General features: G+C 36.2%; 1 protein-coding gene across 5 annotated transcripts in view; it reads left to right on the top strand.

Moving 5' to 3' along the window:
- Positions 1-356: 356 nt before the first annotated feature.
- LOC150109825 (uncharacterized) overlaps positions 357-17,264 on the top strand; it is a 441,768-nt gene continuing 424,860 nt past the window's right edge. For all 5 annotated transcript variants that reach the window (XM_090414208.1, XM_090414244.1, XM_090414315.1 and 2 more), the window contains exons 1-2: positions 357-596; positions 987-1,113. The gene's annotated coding sequence lies outside the window, so the exon portion shown is untranslated. The remainder of the gene's footprint in view (positions 597-986; positions 1,114-17,264) is intronic.

Below are 17,264 nucleotides of genomic sequence, written 5' to 3' on the forward strand. Positions count from 1 at the left end.
ATAAATATTACTTTTGTGTTATCATTTAAACTAATTGATCCAAAATCATGGAGACTGCAAAGCAATGTGTTGTCCTTAACCTTAAGTAGGGGGGGGTCGCCAAAAATCCTGCTTCAGGATGTGGAGGCCATGTAGATCTGAATATGCCATCACTGATCAACTTTATTTTAGAACTTCAATGATTTCATAAGATGGGAATACGTGCTTCATGACGATTATTAATTTGAACGTTTCTGTAACCACTCCTTTATTTTTTTTTTTGTAAAATCATTTGAATACGAACACCATAAAGTATTTAGCGCCCTCTAGTTGCTGCGTTCTGCGCATGCTTTATGTATAGAATTGGTAACAGAAAGTTGTGTGGTTTTTTTGTATTAGTGTAAGCGAAGTATTTGCTCAAGTTTTGTTCTCGTTTAGGAAAAGCATTAATTACCTTGATTTCTGTTAAAAGTAAAAACTTATCAGCGATGAATGCTTAAATGCCAAAATACCAAATGGGCTTGAATATTGCCATCTTTCTCTGTAATTCACATTGAAAGTAAGCCTCAGCAACTCAGTAAGTTTATTCTTTTGGTGTGTAACTGTGTTCTCTTTTGGTAAGTATGTAATTGTGGCATCTACATAACTTTTATGATAAGTTTTATTTTTTATTAATTTAAACAGTTTCCAATAAGCTATGTCAGTGTGATAACTTTAGCATCAACGCTTATTTTGTTTTCCATGTCGTTTCATCCCATCCTGAATATATTTTATTATTTATTTATTTATTTATTTTTAAGTTAATGAAATATCTTTTCTAAATGGAATGTCAAACTTTGGAATTGCTTGTTAGCGTTGCTTCATTATAATGAAGTTTTATTTATATATTTAATTTCTTAATTGGATAATTTGATTTGCTACTTCAATAGAGCCCTGAATTTTCTAAGGGAAGCCTTTACTCTGTGCTTTATTTATTAATTTATGAATAATTTTTGCCTTTTTTTCAGGTTTGTGTATAAATTGAAGTATCTGGATTAGTAATGCCAAGATATATATCATTGAGGTTAAGCTCCCCAGACTGAACATTTAAATAAATTAATGTAAATTATTTCAGAAATTATTCAGACTTCAGAGGTGAATATATTTTATTATTATTATTGTTTTGCTTTAGAAATGATTATTTTTAGTTTTCAAGTTAGTGTGAAGTAATAGTTAAATAACATAATGAGTTAAATTGTAGTATACAAGACATTATATTATTGTTTTAATCCTTTACCCATGCATGTACAAAATGTGTATATGAAGAGATGACATTAAATTGTTCGAGGAGTATGTATAATGTTTAGCAGACTTTTTTTTTTTTTTTTTTTCAATTGCTATGTGAAGAGTCACTACCCAAAGTGGTTTCCTCCTTTGTTGACAGCACCTTTATGTTTCAAACTCCCATTGACGAGATGTCAACAAAGGAGGAAACCATTTTGGGTAGTGACTCTTCACATAGCAATTAAAAAAAAAAAAAAAAAGTGAATACAGAAGTTGCATTTTTGATTATATACAGTGGTTCCAGACCATTGTATAGTGCAGCAGTTTTCAACTTTTTTTTTTTTTTATCTTGCAGTGCATTAAAACTAATTACCAAAATTCTATGGCACACCATTCAATCATTAAGAAATACATCTTGCTTCATTTGCCAGTTTTTTTTTTTTGCCACATACAACACATGGGATGCGGTGGATTATCTTCACTTGAAATAAAGCTGAGTGACAAATAATCTCCATTGCATTGGCAGACAATGGTTTTAGATATGCTAACATCACTTTTTACTTCATTGTCATCTAATTTTCATTTTTTAACACGTTCGCTGCCAACTACGAGTATACTCGTAGTGGGTAAACCTGCTTCACAAGCCAGCTATGAGTATACTCGTATGACGCTTACCGCCGGGAACGAGATTATTGTAGTGACCTTGAAGAAGTGAAAATGCTTGGCTTGTGGGGCTAGCATCAAAACTGTGTATTCTCATAGACCGTATATGCTCTGTACAAGCCAACTACGAGTATACTCGTAGGACGCTTACCTCCGGTAACTATATTATCGTACTGACCTTGAAGAAGTGAAATTGCTCGGCGTAGGGGAACAGACCATGCCGAAGTAGCGTGGCAGCGAACGTGTTAATTAGGAACTTGTCCATGTTTGCCAGCATGGCTGGCTGACTGAGTGGTTAGTGTATCCACTTTCCAGCCAAATTACACACAACTATTAGAAACATATTGCCACATATGTTTCTAATAATCTAACAAATTATTAGAAACATATGTTTCTAATAATTTATGTTTCTTATTATGGATGATTGTGATTGTCTCTGGAAATACTAGTGGTGGTCAGCAGTAGATTGCGTTGGTGTAGTTGCAGTCATTTTGTGGATTGAGTGGTGGAGAGTTGTAGAGTAGGTACCCTCTCTCGATGAGTCTTTGGACTCCCTGGAGGTGTCAAAATAATAATAATAATGTTGAATGGATCCTTATAAAGAAAATATAAAAATCAACCAATCTTTAAAAAAAATGTTACTGGTCTTGTAACATTTTAAAAGTGCAGCACTCATAGTTTTTGCTAAAATTCAACAATGTTGAAACAACAAAACAGATCTTACAGAATTGAAACCAATTCAGCTGTGTCAGTAAGAAAAATGCTCAAAGATTTCAGTTGTTCACTGATTAAACCTGTCTTATCTTTATATGGTGCTGACACTATGCTATAATTGTCACACAAGTGGAGGAACCCATAAACATATACAATGATGGATATCTATAACAACAAGTATAATAAATCTATATACCGGTATAATCATAAATTTTATCACTCTTAACAATTCCATTCGACGAAATATAAACATTGGGACTCCTTATATACTTTGTAGGTAAAATGCACAAAAAACGTACATCAATTTTTATTTCTTCATATTTTATAATTCAAAATCTTGTGGTACACCTGTGAGCCTTTCACAGCTCACTGGTTGAAAATTGCTGGTATAGTGAATCACTGCCTTCTCCCCTCACACATTACATGCATTAGATTAATGTAATGGTTTAATAGCATTTTTAAGCAGTCATATATATGCGTGAATAAAGCATTCGTTGTGAAGCCTTGCAGACAAAAAAAATTTAGAATAATTTTCATCAACAAAAAAAGTTATTCTGAATATTGGCTTAAGGAAACACATTGACCAGTTTTGGCTATCAATCAACATGCTTAAAATGTAATAGGTTTATGCATCTTTTCACTGGAAGCAATAGAACCCGTTTTTTGAATTATATTGCCAGTATTAATGACATTAAAATAAAATAAGTTATAAACAGTTTATAATTTACAGCAAAGCAACAGAACAGAGATATAGTAAGCAGGGACATTGTAAATAAACTGAGATCTTGAATACTAAGCATAAGTTGAGTCACTGCACCATCATATTTCTAAAACTTACTATGAATAAATATGGTGTTGTATAAATGAGCATCAGTCATAATTGAAAGAAAACATTATATGAGCAAATCACTGTAAGGAGGATTAATACTGATGACTATTCATATAACAAAATGGTATATCACTATATTATTAATAATCCTGGATTAGAGGTAGTTTTTTAAACAGTAAATTTTTTTTTATTTTTTTTTATTTTTTAAATCTGACTTACAAATGATAGTTTGCACGATATTTAGCACAGCAGTGCCAAGTGTGGGTAAAGTGTGAAAGAAAAAATTTGTGATATGCATATATTTGTATTGAATTGTTAATCTTTTATAGTGTGTTTAGGAGGGACAGAGAGAATAAAATGGGGGGAGGGGTATTATTGATGATAGCTGATGAACTGCAGCCAAGGAGAATTGAAGTTGTATCGCAGGATAGTGAAAGGAGCTCATTTGAGGCTATTTGGTGTGAGATTGAGACTGGCAGAATAAAATATACAGTTAGGTGCTGCTATAGACCAGGTGATGGAATAGATGGTGGAGATAGTATGCATAGGGAAATTGATGAAATGAGTGGAAGGAGGGTAATTATTATGGGGGATTTCAACTATAGTAAGATTGATTGGAAGGAGGATAGGACACATGTGAGGAAGGAAAAGGATTTTATTCAATTATTAAGGGATAACTATCTGAGACAGCATGTAATTGAAAATACTAGGGGTGTGAGAGTGCTTGACCTGGTAATAGCATCTGAGAATTTGACTGTAATGAATATGACCATGTTGCCACTTATTGGTGAGAGTGATCATAAGGTCTTGACCTGGGAGGTGGCTAAAGGTGTGGAATTTTCGATTAAGACAGGGTATATGTGGAATTACCGTGCTGGCAAGTATGACAAGCTTAGGAGATTGCTTGGATCAGTGCCATGGCATGTACAACTGCAAGGGCTGGACGTCGATAGAGCATGGGAAGTGGTCAAGGAGCATTTACAGGAGGTTATGGCTGATTGTATACCTAGAGTCCGAATAGTAAAACAAGTAGGGGTTAAATGGATGAATAACACCATTAAGCTTGAGCTGTAAAAAAAGAAACAACTGTGGAAGGAATTTAAAGAAAGGGGTGACCTGTAGGCACACGAACGGTATAAAGTGCAGGCCAGAAAGGTAACGAGTGTAGTAAAAAAAAGCAAAAGCGGATTATGAAAGAAAACTAGCTTTGCTAGCAAAAGAGAATCCAAAACAGTTCTTTCAATATGCTGCAAGCAAGAAAAAAACTGTACACGGCAAAATGATTTTAAGGAATGACGATGGTAAGGAGGTCACTGAATCAGTCGATATAGTGGAGTTACTGAGCGCACACTTTGCAAAAGCATATCATCCAGGTGGTGACATTGAAAAAATGAAGGAACCATTAGTTTATACGGGAATAGTGATGAATGAAGTGGAGGTGACTAGTCTATTACAGAACCTTAATGTGAACACATCTGTGGGATTGGATGGTATACCAGCACGGGTCTTGCGTGAAGCGGCCAAGGAATTATCAGTGCCCTTGACCATGTTGTTTAATTTGAGTCTCAGGTCTGGTTTAATCCCGAAGGTGTGGAAAGAGGGGAAAATAGTTTCACTGCATAAAGGATGATCCAAGACTACGGTTGCAAATTACCGACCGATCAGCATATCAGGAGTCGTTGTCAAGGTCTTGGAGAAAGTAGTCAAGGGAAAAATACAGGAATGGATTGATGAAAATGAGATACTGTACAGGGGACAGCATGACTTTGTGAAGGGTAGATCATGCTTCAGTAACTTGCTCAAGTTTTTTAACAAGGCGACGGCTGAACTGGATAAGGGAAATGGGTTTACAGTGATACTGCTGGACCTGCAAAGGCGTATGACAGGATACCACATGGAATACTAATCCGTAAACTACAATATATGGGAATGGATATAGGGTTTGTGAGATGGATAGGTGGTTGGTTGATGGAGAGATATCAAGGAGTAGTTTATTCAGGAGTAGAGTCCAAAAGACGGCCTGTGACTAGTGGTGTGCCGCAGGGTTCTGTTCTTGGACCACTGCTGTTTAATCTGTTCATTAACGATATAGGGAAGGATCTAAGTGGAACAATTCATTTGTTCGCTGATGATGCAAAGTTGGGTAGGGCAGTAGTGAATGCAGAAGATGTCAAAGTCTTGCAGGATGACTTAGATAGATTGGAGTTCTGGGCTAAGGAGAATGGATGTCAATTTAATGTGACAAAATGTAAGGTTATGCATTTTGGGGTGAAAAGATTAGCAGCAGTATACCACATTGGTGGAACTGTACTCCAAGAGATTGATCAGGCCAGGGACTTGGGAGTGTTGGTGGATAGGGAGATGAAGTTTAGGGGGCACATTGCAAAAGTAGCTAAATCAGCTCATCGACTAACTTGGTTGTTGAAAAATACTTTGACGAGCAGAGACAAGCAAGTTATTGTACCTCTGTACCGAGCCTTGATAAGACCTCATCTCGACTACTGTGCCCAGATTTGGTCGCCTCGGTTCCTTTTATGGAGAGGAGGTGGAGAGGATCCAGAGGCGAGTGACTAAGATGATAACAGGTCTATGGAATGAACCATATGAGAACAGGTTGAAGATTTGTGGATTGCAGAAACTAGTTGATAGGCAGAGGAGGGGAGATATGATTGAGACATTCAAATTGCTAATGGGATTCTATAGGATTAATTCAGAAGATATTTTTGAGATCAGGACTGGTGGTGGGAGAACTAGGGGACACCTATGGAAGCTGGGCAAGAGTGTGGTTAGCAGGGGTGTTAGAGCTGGGTTCTTTACTTTTAGAGTGGTAAATGAGTGGAATAAGCTGCCAGAGTCTGTTGTGGGTGCTATGACGGTGAACGAGTTCAAGGCAAGGTATGATAGATACTGTGAGAATGTAATCACATAGTTGTGTGGACATGATGCTTAGGGCCTCCCTCGATGAGTCTAAGGACTCCTGGAGTCGCCCGAAATAATAATAATAATGTATGAATGTGAGTAGTAGTAGTTTAATAAGTTTGGAGGTGAATGGTAAATGGCTATTGACTAGCAGCTGTTCTTGTTTTGGATGAAAGTGAAGGAATAAAAGGCCAATTCAGCAGAAACCATGAAAGTATCTATAGAAGAGGCACACAAGGCAGAAACTAAACATCTTTGAAAGAGAAACTCAAGTGATTCTGTGAGATGTGGAGGGGGGGGTCATCATTTAATCTGATTCTCTTCTGAATAATATCAAGCAGTACTAGCTAGGCTTTGAGTGTACCACCCCTAATGCAGAATTCCATGTTTGAGTGGATTTTACATTTGTGATGTGTTAATAGTTGTATAGAGGAAAAGTAGTGGCATGTGCAGAAAAGTATGATATTTTGGTGGCTGTAGAAATTACTGCTGAAATGTTTATTAAGGGGAAGTGAAACGAAATCTTTCTTTTTGTAGGAAATTATGCAGGATCATGTTTTAGTAGTATTGAAGTTTACAAGGTTATTCTTGTGCCATTGAAAAATAGTGACATTACTTTTACTTGATGCTGCTAATGATTGGGCACTATAAACCTTGTCAGATGAGAGGAAAGAGTGGAGTGTACCATCATTAGAATAGCTATGGACAGGATCTAGTCAGTGAGAGGAGCTCTGTGTATAGAAGGAAGAGAATGGGTGAAGTGCAGATCTCAGTATATTCCTCCATTGGGGAGGGGGATCTGAAGAGTGAGCAGCCAGAGAGAGAGAGAGAGGAATCTGATGATCAGTTGCAAAAGGTTAAAAGCAGACCATGGGATGATAGTGTGCTGAGTAGACATGTGCCAGACCTGATCAGACTAACTATTCAATTAATTGTGTGCCTCTTCTATAGATACTTTCATGGTTTCTGCTGAATTGGCCTCTCATTCCTTCACTTTCATCCAAAACAAGAACATCTGCTAGTTAATAGCCATTTACCATTCACCTCCAAACTTATTAAACTACTACTCGCATTCATTCATTCCATCTGTGTTCTCTAGAACAGCTTCCCTCACTGTCTTTCCCAAAGACTAACTATTCAATACAAATATATGCATATCACAAATTTTTTCTTTCACACTTTACCCACACTTGGCACTGTTGTGCTACAGATCTTGCAAACTATCATTTGTATGCCATCAGGATCAGATGCCTTGTTATTCAGGCTTCCTTTGATTTCCTTGTGGAAAACTAGAGGTGACATGGAGTGAGTGGTTCTTGGTAGATTGGAGTACTTGATCATCGTTGCAGGAATTGGAAGAATTTAATCATGTCAGTAGATCAGCCTTGTCTTCAGGTGATGTTATAATAGTACCATATGAGTGTGAGTAATGGAAGCCTATTGGCAAAAGTTGGTTGTGCCTGGCCTTGGTCAGAGACCAGTAGTCACGACTGCCATTAGAAGAACAAGAAGGCAAGTATGTGGCATTTGACCATTTCAGAATTGGATTTAGATTTTTGCAGTTGTCCAGAGCCATTGTAGGTTGAGTGTGATAATGAAGTTTTAGTCTCAAGCCATTTGTGATAAGCAACATTTTTTTGTATTTTTATGGACTGCCTTGGAAATCTTGTTGAAGAATCAAGGGTAGGATACATACTGGTTGGTAATTTTGGGTGGAATGAGGAATGAAAACCTTCATAGCAGTTATAATTACTTTTTTGTTATTCAGTCTGAGCAGGTGTTTGGATTAGGAGAACTGAAGCAATAATCAGACTTGAAAGGAGAATTCACAGAGGTCATCCCATTTGGTGCCAGATATGAGATGGAGAATTGCTGGGTGTAGGCCTTCTGAATTGAAGGAAACTTGGTCAGGTTGTTGTCCGAGTTACCAAGACGAGAACCGACATCCACAGTGTATTAGGAAGAGGTAAAGGATGTTGGTAAGATGGTAAGAACATCTGTTATTCTTGTATTAAGATGGACTGTCTCTCTCTTTGTTCATTTTTTATGGTGAATATCTCAGTATTCCTGCTTGCTTGATCAATGGAACATGAGAAGAGAAGCTTGTGGACATTCAAGTCCCCAAGGAAAATGATTTCACTGTATGGGTATTTTTACTAATCAAGCTTTAGAGATTACCACTCTGTTTTAATACCTATATGAATTTGGGTAATGATAGATATAACAAATGAATGCATATTTAAATAACTTTCATGGCTTACTCATGTAACAGAAATTGTATAGAATTTTATTCATGAACTCCACTATATTTCATCCAACATTACATAGACACATCAGGGAGACAGCCTGTTAACTACATTCAAAACAAGAATGACAATAATGACCCATAAATCATGCATATATTAGCCCATATCTCATTTGCAGCTGAAGTATAGGATATTACATTATTAGAGTTCAAAGGAACAATTGTAGAAAGTTGTGTAGATAAAAAAAATATTTTAAAATAATTATTAATTAAAAAAAAGTATGAACAATTAATAGTTATTACTTCCCAAAAAGTTGGATATTGGCATGCATTTTGATTCGTTATGGTTTGGATGATTTCATAGTGTTTCGCATGTTTCAAAGAAAAAACAATCAATTTGAACTTGCTGGAGTGAAGAAGTTTTGTCTTGTTCCAAAGAACTCTGCCTAGTGTCAATAGTGTGAGAAGCTAGACCAGGCTTGTCGAATTCCAAAAATATAACATAGTCTTAATGTTCTTCAGTTCTAATCAAGGCAGAATGGCTAGTCTGTTCACATCAGATGATAATTTACCATATAATTCATATATTCATTGGAATTTGACAAGTCTGGTCTTGCTTCTCACATATATTCTGGAAGAAGGATTATAATTATCAGTAATTTTTTTGAATGGTAGTTTTGTTGTATCCGTTTGAATTTTATTTAGTTCATCTAACAAAAGAGTACATAGTGAAACTCTACGTACAAGTCAGTTGATAATACCCATTTCCTATAATGAATGATAGTGGGAAGATGAGTGAATGTATCTGCCAGTAAAGATTGATTTCCAATAAACTGAAAATTCATCATGAACTGTGGGATTGCGAATTATTAATGTATCCAAGAGTAGTTGGTTATTGGATTCATGTTCAATAGTAAACTTGATATAGAGTACAAGGGGTTTATTTTTTCTAGGAATTGAAGTAATTCTGACTCAGAGTGGGACCAGATTGCAAACATATCAACAAAATGTAACAGTAATGCAATGCTGAGGAAATATAGTATCAAACAGTACTTTTTTTTTTTTTAGATGCTCTATAAAATAATCAGCTAAGGCTGCTGAGATAAGAATGCTCATTAAAACTATTTATTTACTTCTCTACTTATCAGATCATAGATTGGGATCCTACAATAATACTAAAACAGTGTTTCTCAATGTGGGGCAATTTGAAAATATACATGTACATATTTATTATACTTTTTCAGAACTTGGCTGACTATTATGCTAGTGGGGGCATCAAGATCTTTGAGACGTTGAGGTGGTGCATGATCCAAAAAACGTTGAGAAACACTATCCTAAAAGGAAAAAAGTGTATAAATTATTTATATAAGTTTCATCTTTGTCCAAAGAAATTATCAAAAAGTCAAACCACTACAGAATATGGGATCCCTAAAATTCAAATTTCTTCTAATAATAGACAACCCCACCTACATATTGGCCAGATATTTGTCCCACTCATTTTTCTCCCTTACAAGCAAGTCTCCTTCATCTCTTAGAAACATTTTTTGTGTTGAATGATGGTGGAAGGACAAGTGAATGCATCCTTTGGTAAAGGTTGTTATGTTATGTCATGTTAATTTTTCAGTAAACTGAAAATTTAACATGACCTGTGGGATACATATTAAGGTAGCCAAAAAGGGTAGTTGGTTATTGGACATGTTCATTGGTGAACTTGATATGGGAGAACAAGGAATTTATTTTCTCTGGGAACTAAAATAATTCTGACTCAGAGTGGACCAGACTGCAAATATATCATCAAGAAAATGTAACCATATATGAGGCTGAGAAAATATAGTGTCAAAGAGTTCTTTTTTAGATATTCTATAAAGTAATCATCTAAGGCTGATGAAATAGAACTACTAATTTCTATTTCTTATGTTTGTTTGAACAGCTTATTATGCCATGTAGAATAGCCTCCATTGACAGTGAAATGTTAATATCTTCTGGGAAATCAGATTGTAAAACCGAAGAGTCTTTTGTATGGTTTGTTAGTGAATAGTGAGACTACGTCAAAAGAAACCATAATCTCATTGCTAGATAGATATAGATATTTTATTTTCCCTTTACAGTTAAGATTGTTTTTGATATAAGAGTTGGTGTGGCCATTGAGATTCTGAAGATGGTAAGAGAGAGATGTTTTGCAAAGGTAGCAAGTGAGAGAGCCAATATAGTCCACTATTGGACATAGTGGGCCATCCTTATATTTTAGGAAGACCATAGAGATGAGGCAGATGCCCATGATGAATTCATAACCTCTAATTGTGGGATAGCAGTAGTATCCCATGCTTGTTTTTCTATTTTCTAGTTACGTGACTAACCCAACCTGTTTCTTCTGTACATCACTGACCTTTTCCAGTTGACCACCAATCCAATACATAGTTTTGCTGACGATAGTGACTACATTTGTCCTTCTCACTTGACACACCTTGTTGCAAACAAACCACCATAACTCACAGAGCAACAACCTCTGCAAGCCTAAATTCTGATCTCCAAACTATTCTTCGATGGGCTTGGATAACCCATCATTCATTATCAACTTCATCGTCATATTCCTGATGTGTACCTGCAGGGGGGGGGGGGGTTTACAAGATAATTATGATAGTATCATCATCATCATCAACAACCATGGGTCCAATGCCCGTAGGTATCTGCTGCCATCTTGATATGATTCTTCCATTGCATTCTATTTTGTGCAAGATGCAGTTTGTGTATAGAGTTTCCGCACCATTAGGCGATGTCATCGCCCCATTCTCTGTTTGGTCTTCCTCTTTTGTTCTTTCCTTCAACTATTCCAAACAGCAACATTTTTAGTTTTCTCTCATCATTCATTCTACATATGGCCAAATAGGTGTAGTTTCCTTTTGATTATTTTCTGGATCAGGTTTTCTTTTGGTTGTATTCGTCTGTAGATTTCCTCATTGTTATTAAATAGCGAGTTATGATAGTGAATTATGATAGTATACTACATGAAAATTTTACACTATTACTAACTTCTGATCAACAATTTTCCTCCAAATTAATCTGTTATCTGTCAAGATTCCAATATTATTAGATCTTATATTTCTGTCTTTTAAGGCACTTTTTACTGTCAATCCACCTACATCTTGGTCTTTTCTTCTGAGTTTTTTTCCTGTCGTCTTGGACACTTAATTTGCTAATTCTATTTAAGTGACTATTCCACACCACCTAAAATTAGCTCTGCTAACACATTCCTGAATGCTAACAATGGGCAGTTTTTTACTAATATTGTCATTTTAAATGTGATGCTGCCATTGATGCCATCTGTTCACACTACTAATCTTTCTCAGAAGTCTCATATCAGAGATCTCCAGTCTTTGATCAAGTGTTTTATTTCTACCCCCCCCCCCCCAGCTCTCAGATCCCTAAGTTAAAATTGGTTTGAACACTGCCTTGTATACAGCTGATTTAGTATCTTGACTAATTTCTTTCCTATTTCATATAAATTTATTCAGTTGTTCAGTTTCATATCATATTTATTTATTTACTTGACTTCCTGTCATACCATCTTTATTAATTCTGTTGTCTATTTCTATATTAAATTACCATCTTCACTAAAAATTGTGCTTAAATAGCTGGATTTTTCCTTTTTTTGTTCTATAGGTTCACCATTCAGGATGTTTTTGATATTTCTGCCTGTTTTCATTGTCTTCATTTTTATTGCTGATTTTTTATACCAAATTTATTATAATAGTTATTCAATTTACTCAGGGAATTTGCACACTTATATGGGATTTATTCAGAAGTATAATGTTCTGCATAAAATAAAGAGCTAAGATCCAATTTTGATATAAGATTTAATACTACTTTCCTTTATAATGTGATGCATATAGATAATGAATAACAGTGGAGATATTGTGCACAGTCATCACACACTTGATTTAACAAACCATCTTCCTATACCTCCATCAATTCTGACTGCTGACTTACAGCTTAAATTGAAGCTATGTATTGCTTGATATAATGTCCCATTTACACCATATAACTGTAGTGTTCTGAAGGGATTTCCTTTTTGTACTTTGTCATATGCCTTTTCCACGTGAACAAAAACTTAAATACAAATCCTCGTTATATTCCCAAGATTTCTCCACTGTATTTCTTAAAGTGAAAATCTGATCCTGTAGCCTCTATTTGATCTGAATCCACCTTGTTCTTCACCACGCTTTCCTTCCACAATTTTTCTTAGCCATTTCTCGAGTATACTTGCATAAATCTTACCAGGAATAGTCAGTAAGGAAATAGCTCTGTAATTCCCACATTCAGTTTTATTTTCCTTTTTCTTATAGATGAGTAGTATGACAGCTTTGCTCCAATATCTGGAATTTGACCCTCTGACCAGGTCTTCTGAATTTTGCATTGCAGCTACTGTAAAACTTTCATACTTTTATATTTGAGCATTTCTGGCCAAATTTCATCTACTCCAGCTACCTTTCCACTTTTCAGGTTCTTGATGTACAAATAACTACAAATCACAAATCTGCCCATTCATCAAGTACTGCTAGCACATCTGGGGTTAAAACCCTTGCCTCTTCGGCATCCAAAAAATTAGGATTCTTTTGTTACTTTACCTCCAAACAACTGTTGACTGTGCACAAATCACAAATCTGTCCATTCATTGAGTACTGCTAGCACAAACAGATTACAATCCTTTCCTCCTCGGCATCCAAAAAATTAGGATTCTTCTTTTGTTCAAGGCATTACTTTATCCCCAAACACAATTATCTGTTAACTGTGTACAAATCACAATTTGCTTATTCATTGAGTACTGCTAGCACATCTGGGGAGGTGCTCTTAAGAGCTCCCTAAAAATACTTGACAGAACACAGAAGAGAGCAGTCAGACTGATACCATCCCATGCCAACAATCTCTCACAAGTATCTAGTATCTACTGCATGCTTTTATAAATATTTCCATGGTAAATGTTCATCAGAACTCTCATCAATAATTCCTCTCTATCTCCTCAAATCCATTGAAACACATGTGGCTGTTACCTAGTATCCCCTCAAACTCCATAGTCAGAACAAGTTTCTCTTCCTTTTCCTTCATCTCTGCTGTTGCTGTATTCTGGAACAGCCTTCCCTTACATGTGCTTCCTAGGAATACAACATACAGGATATTTTATTTCTAATGAATACAATGTGGAGTGAGTTTGATGGCCGAAAAGATTTATATAAGGCAGATAGTTTGCACTTAAATGGATTTGGTGTTGGGATTTTAAAAAAAGTCTCCTGTAATAGGATTAGATATACAAAATCAGGGAAACTAGAGTTCTTAGGGAGAAAGCAGGTAAGAGAGCATGCAGATACCAATAAAGCAAATGGATATGTGTTTGGAGAGAAAATGCTATCTTTAGTTTCTGAGGTTGTAAATAATGGGATTATGGGTACAAAGCATAAGGTTTATTATGAGCCCATGAGGTTTATATAATTTTTGTATACCGATTCCAGACATATTAGGAACAAGGAGGAATGGCATTGGTTAGTTCATAGCAGCTGAAATTTATTGGTATTAGTGAGACATGGTTGAATAAGGTTGATATAATTATTATTATTACTATTCATGACACCTCCAAGGAGTCCAAAAACTCATCGCAGGAGGACACCACCACTACCAAGCTGCTACTACCAATCAACTACATCAGCACCATCTACCGTCCACAACCACCAGAAGTATTTTTTGTCTGAAAATTGCATGTGTTCTGAAGGACCGATTTGTCTGTATGCGGGATGAATAACCAGAGTTTCCGGGAGAAAAAACCCTACTACCTCCGTATGCGATCGGCTAACTCACCGATTAAAAAAGTCCATATAAAGATTCCTCCCGTCACGAAGGGAATCGAACTCGGGCCTTTTCCAATCGAAAGGTGCAATGTACCATTGTTCTTCCAATTGCACTATGGAGGCCATCATCATTATTATTTTATTATTATTATTATTATTATTGTTCCGGGAAACTCCAAGGAGTCGACAGACTCATCGAGGGAGGCCCTAACATCATGTCAAGAACAACTATTCAACATTCACACAGTATCTATCATACCTTGCCTTGAACTCATTCACAGTTGTAGCACCCACAACAGACTCTGGAAACTTATTCCACTCATTTACCACTCTCCAAGTAAAGAACCTAGCTCTAACACCCTTGTCAACCATGCTCTTGCCCAGCTTCCATGCATGGCCCCTAGTCCTCCCACAATTATTGTCATACAAAGTGAACGTTATAGTATTTTTAGGGTTGATAGAGCTAGTAGGATGAGAGCGGGGTATTATTGATGATATCCAATGAGTTGGAGCCTAAAGGAATGGTAGCACAACAGGAGAGCAGTGCATTTGAGGCTGTCTGTGTGAGATGTGTGAGAACATGACAGAGTATTTAGTTGACTGCTGTTTTTTTTGGGGAGGGGGATATGCATCAGCAAAGAAATTCAATAAGTAGAGGACAGGTAATTATTATTGGTGACGTTAATTATGAGGATATAGATTGAAAGGAGGAAAAGTCATACAGGTGGAAGAAAGTGCAATTTATACAGTTTTTTAGGAATAATTACCTAAGGCTGCATGTAATGAATGGTTCTAAGGAATCAAGAGTGCTGGACCATGCAATTACATTTGAGGATTTGCATATAACTAATATGGATTGGATATACTGCCACCAGTCAGCAGAATGATTATTCAGTTTTGACTTGGAAGGTGACTAAGCATGTTGAATTTTTAGGAAAGAGGGGTTTCATGTGGAATTACAAAGCTGGGAACAACAAAAAACTTAGAAAATTGCATGGAAAGATACCTGAAAAGATGTTCATAGTGCATAGAAAGTGGTAAAGGGATGTTTGAAGGAAAATGTGGCTGACTGCATACCAAGAGTTAAGAGAATTAATAAGCTGAGAATTAAATGGACTGCATAATAGCATTAAACAGGAATTAAAAGAAAGAGAAGTATATAGAAGTGATTCATAGTTAGAGGTGACCAGTAAGCCCACGAGCAGTATAAAGCACAGATTAGAAGAGTGACTAATATGGTAAGGAAGGCAAAATTGGAGTATGAGAGGAGGTTAGTTGAATGAGCCAGGAGTAATCTGAAAGAGTTCTGTCAATATGTGGCAAGTAAAAGAATAAACGAGCACAGTAGAATGATTTTTAAGAATGAAGATAGTAGGGAGGTTTTTATTTATTCGAATAGGGGTCCCACCCCATTCCTCCACCATCTCTTAGTACCGATTGAGCCCTCCTAGTGAGGGATTAAGTATGTATTTTATGACTGTTGATCTGTGTGTGTTCATGGGTTGGTTTGCCTATTCTGAGGGATGAAAAACCCTCTACCTCCGTATGAGACCAATTAACTCACCTTTAATCGAAAGAGACCAAATAAAGGTTCCTCAAATCATGGACAGGAATCAATCCCAGGTCTTTCCGACCGAAGAGCTTCGCCTATACTGACTGAGCTATGGAGGCTGCTGGTAGGAAGGTGACTGAAGCAGATGAACTAGTTGAATTATTGAATGATCATTTTTGATCACTCATTAATTGATTGAAGATAGATTTGTGGGTTACAGAAGCTGGTTGATTGGCAGATAAGAGGATGATAAGATATATCATTCAGGTGAAGATATTACAGTAATAGATATGATAGGGGTTAATGTGGAAGTAAGGATAGAGGAAGTCGAGGTACATCAGATATTACAGAATATGAATGTGAATACAGCTCTCAGTTTGAATGGGATATCAGCTCAGTATTACAAGAATGTGCTAGAAAATTGGAAGCCCTTTTGACTAGATTGTTTAACCTGAATTTTAGCTTGAGTTGAATCACAAGGGAATGGAAGAAGATGGAAATTATTCCATTGTATAGAGGAGGTTCCAAGACTGAAGTAGCAAATTAGCATTTCAGGAGTGGGTGGTCAAAGTATTGGAGAAGTTGTTAAAAACAAAATTCAAGAATAGGTGGATAGGAATGGGATATTGTATTGGGAGACAGCATTGTTTTGTGAAGGATAGGTCATACTTATTTAGGGACACAAAACACACGTGTTGAAATGATTATTTTACTTATTATTAATAAAATAACACTTGACGTTTCGACCCCTGTATTGAGAAAAATTCATGTGTATATGAAGACAAGCTACATGCTCTTGCACTCTATAAAGGTAAATTGAATCTATGCTGTTAATTGATCTTTTACTTAGCCTGGCCGCTAGTGCTAAAGGCCTCCCGTACTAAGCTTTTCTTCAGGACTTGTACAGTTCAGGTTGCTATACTAAGATTTTCTTCTGGACTTGTGCCGTTCAGGTTGCTATTGAATGTTAAAAAAAAACAAAAAAAAAACAAGTCCTTGTATTAAGATTTTTCTTTGGATTTTGGTTGCTATAATGGTTGTAAAAGGGTCCTCCACATCCTTGGAATGGTTAGACCATTATTTTTGTTCAGATTAGGATTGTGTTTGAGCATTTCACATGCTTCTTTAAATTTCCTCTTGAACCAGGTTTTGGTGCTGTGTAGGTACTTGGTACCTTTCCAATCAATTCTGTGGTATGTCTGGAGTACGTGGTCTGAAAAGCCGGTTTTTCCAAAATGGAGGTATTTAATGTGTCATTTGTGT

Source organism: Typopeltis vanoorti, chromosome 1, assembly GCF_054136105.1.
Source record: "Typopeltis vanoorti isolate ZY-2024b chromosome 1, IOZ_Tvanoo_1.0, whole genome shotgun sequence".
Classification (NCBI taxonomy): Eukaryota; Metazoa; Arthropoda; class Arachnida; order Uropygi; family Thelyphonidae; genus Typopeltis; species Typopeltis vanoorti.